Here is a 3,340-nt window from a genome sequence, read left to right on the forward strand (position 1 = left end):
GATTATTTTTTTTCTTACCTTTTAACATTTTAATTTTTTTTAAATGGTTTGCTATCAGAATTAAATAAAAAAAAATTAAGGTAACTCAAAACAGGTAAGAAAAACATTTATAGAAAAGAAAGTTGGGTTGGTGACATGGCATAGGTAACAATGATACAATGGAACGATAGGGATCTTCTTGGTGGAAAAAGTTTAAGAAAGGGGAGCTCAAGGTAACACGGCCATATGTGATCGAGATCATGTACTCTGATCAAACCCAGATCTCGAATCTCACTTTGATCAACTCACCTTCTTGGTTCGTCCATCCAATTTATAGCAGGTTTGGCTATTTCGGTTTAGTTCCATTATCCTTATTTTTTAGGATTATGCTTCACAAAAAGTATACCATTCAAATTACTCCCGACCAAAAAGAATTTTTAATTATATATGATAATATGGGTGACAATGCATAAATGTGATTATCCAAGGGATCACCATCTTGGCTCCAGTCACCGTACCCAACACCGACAGAATCAATCCAAGTTCCCTTCTTCTTCTCCTTTAAAACCTTACGGTTCTTTTCTTCCTTAATCCCTCTCCCTAATTGTAACGACCCAGATCCACCGCTAGCAGATATTGTCCTCTTTGGGCTTTCCCTTTCGGGCTTCCCCTCAAGGCTTTAAAACGCGTCTGCTAGGGGAAGGTTTCCACACCCTTATAAAGGGTGATTTGTTCTCCTCCCCAACCAATGTGGGACATCACAATCCACCCCCCTTCGGGGCCCAGCGTCCTCGCTGGCACTCGTTCCTTTATCCAATCAATGTGGGACTCCCCCCAAATCCACCCCCCTTTGGGGCCCAGCATCCTCGCTGGCACTCGTTCCTTTATCCAATCTATGTGGGACTCCCCCCAAATCCACCCCCCTTTGGGGCCCAGCGTCTTTACTGGCACACCGCCTCGTGTCTACCCCCCTTCGAGGAACAGCGAGAAGGCCGGCACATCGTCCGGTGACTGGCTCTGATACCATTTGTAACGACCCAGATCCACCGCTAGCAGATATTGTCCTCTTTGGGCTTTCCCTTTCGGGCTTCCCCTCAAGGCTTTAAAACGCGTCTGCTAGGGGAAGGTTTCCACACCCTTATAAAGGGTGATTTGTTCTCCTCCCCAACCAATGTGGGACATCACAATCCACCCCCCTTCGGGGCCCAGCGTCCTCGCTGGCACTCGTTCCTTTATCCAATCGATGTGGGACTCCCCCCAAATCAAATAATTGTATGAGTTATGATGATGTGTGGATTATGATGCTTGATGATATGTGCGGTATATTCATATTTTGTTGAGTGATGCTTGATATGTTTGACGCACGTTGTGGCATTATGATGAGCATGATGATTGCATGATTTTTACCTTAATATGATGATGTTTTCCATATTGAGCATGCTTGATGATGATGAGTGCCATATTGCATCATGTCGTTAGATCGACGTAGGACACAACCCTAAGAGCATGAAAATGATATTAATATAAATATCCACGAGTATGCGTTACCTAGAGTAACAAAGAGATGATACTAGAGGGTTGTGTCAGAAGAGACATTACGATGGATTTAGAGGGACCTCATGCATTTTGTATGTTCATAAGCATAGGGCTACTTCCCCTAGAGACGATGAGTGCGGACGCGCACCTTATGATGAGCGCGAATGCGCACAAGTGCGAAAGCACACAGATGAGGGTGTTCATGAGGCGCATGACACTATGGGGTTCCGCTGACCTCCGGACGTCGCTACAGATTAGCTTGACCAGAGGGTCCAGGGGGTGTGCGAGCGCCCTGGGGACTCACACTCGCACGTGTGAGTCGTGTGTAGGGAAGTACTACACATCCAATTTGTCCGAGACTGGAGGCCACCCCTAAGATGATTAGAGATAGGTCCCTAAATCATGATTGCATGTGTTTGCATTTGCATGGCCCCTATAGCGGGGCCACTTACTGAGTATTCTTTGAAATACTCAGGCCGTGTGCCACATCATTTTTCAGGTAAAGGCAAGGCGCACTTGTACGGAGGACGGCGGCATCGCGAGCAGAGACTATGGCACGTGCATAGGGTAGATTCATATTTAAATTTCTAGTAAGTTAGAATAGTTTGTTTTGCATTTCATTGTTTTAAATTATTTTGTATTTGTTTTTGTTTTCTCTAAATTTCAGTATTTCATATTTAAATACGTAAGACCATGGCTGTGTTTTCCAGAGAAGAAGTTGTTTTAAACGTTTTTTTTGAAAGTTTACGTTATCAACTATGTTCATGTAAGAGTTATATTTCCGCATTATAGATGAGCATGAGACGTTAGTAGCGACTCTGAGTATGTGGAAATTTAGGGTCGTTACACTAATTCTCCATTCAATTTATCAAATTCTTGTTCCAACACTTGAATCGAAGACTGCTACATTGTCTCTGGTGACGATTGCATGACATCAAAAGCTGATGGGACCAATACGGTATCAAGTTCAGAATGCCGACCGAGGACCTCGTCATTTGCCGCCTCACTTGCATCTCACCAGATTCTGCTGGTATTGCCCTTGGCAGCGAAATGTCCAGCGGAATCCGCAACGTCAGGATCGAAACGTTACAACAATCAACACACAGTCTGCCGTCAGAATCAAAACCGCTCGCGGACGAAGAGGTTTCGTCAAGGACATTTTCGTCCGAAGAATGTTTCTATCCACGATGAAATACGTCTTCTGGATAACTGGAGACTACAAATCGCATGCGGATGACAAGTTCGATCCCTCGGCATTGCCATTGATTAAGAATATTAATTACAGAGACGTGGTGGCCGAGAATGTTAGTATGTCGACAAATTTGGCGGGGATTTCAGGAGATCCATTCACGGATATTTGTGTTTCAAATGTGAAGATTGGATTGTCGGCGACGCCTAAAAAGTTGCAATGGAATTGTACGAACATTGAGGGATTTAGTAGTGATGTGGATCCGTGGCCATGTGCTCCGCTTGCTAAGGCAGCGAAAAGCGGTGGATGTGACTTTCTCGAGGATCAGCTGCCGATTGAGAATGTTCAGTTGAAGTCATGCTCGGTTGAAACTCCTACCTTCTGGTAAAGACTTTGTTTTTTTTTTTTTTTTTTTTTTTTTTTTTTTAATTCTATGGAATGAATGATAATGAAAAATTTAATAAAGATATAGATAAAATGAGAAGTTTTTTATTTTGAAAATAAGCTATTTCAACTATATTCGTAATATTTCACTAAATAATAACTAATTGTAATTCAAAACCATAAAAATAATGGCGTAGGAATTGAATCTTCTGTCTTATTGAAGAGAGTGCATATCAGTTATTGTGAAACTAT

At 42.6% G+C, this 3,340-nt stretch overlaps 1 pseudogene; it reads left to right on the top strand.

Moving 5' to 3' along the window:
- The first annotated feature begins 2,459 nt into the window (after positions 1-2,459).
- LOC147789664 (putative polygalacturonase pseudogene) lies at positions 2,460-3,092 on the top strand (annotated as a pseudogene).
- Positions 3,093-3,340: the final 248 nt, after the last annotated feature.

This window comes from Cucurbita pepo, chromosome 13 (genome assembly GCF_057944985.1).
Source record: "Cucurbita pepo subsp. pepo isolate OVF chromosome 13, ASM5794498v1, whole genome shotgun sequence".
Taxonomy (NCBI): domain Eukaryota; kingdom Viridiplantae; phylum Streptophyta; class Magnoliopsida; order Cucurbitales; family Cucurbitaceae; genus Cucurbita; species Cucurbita pepo.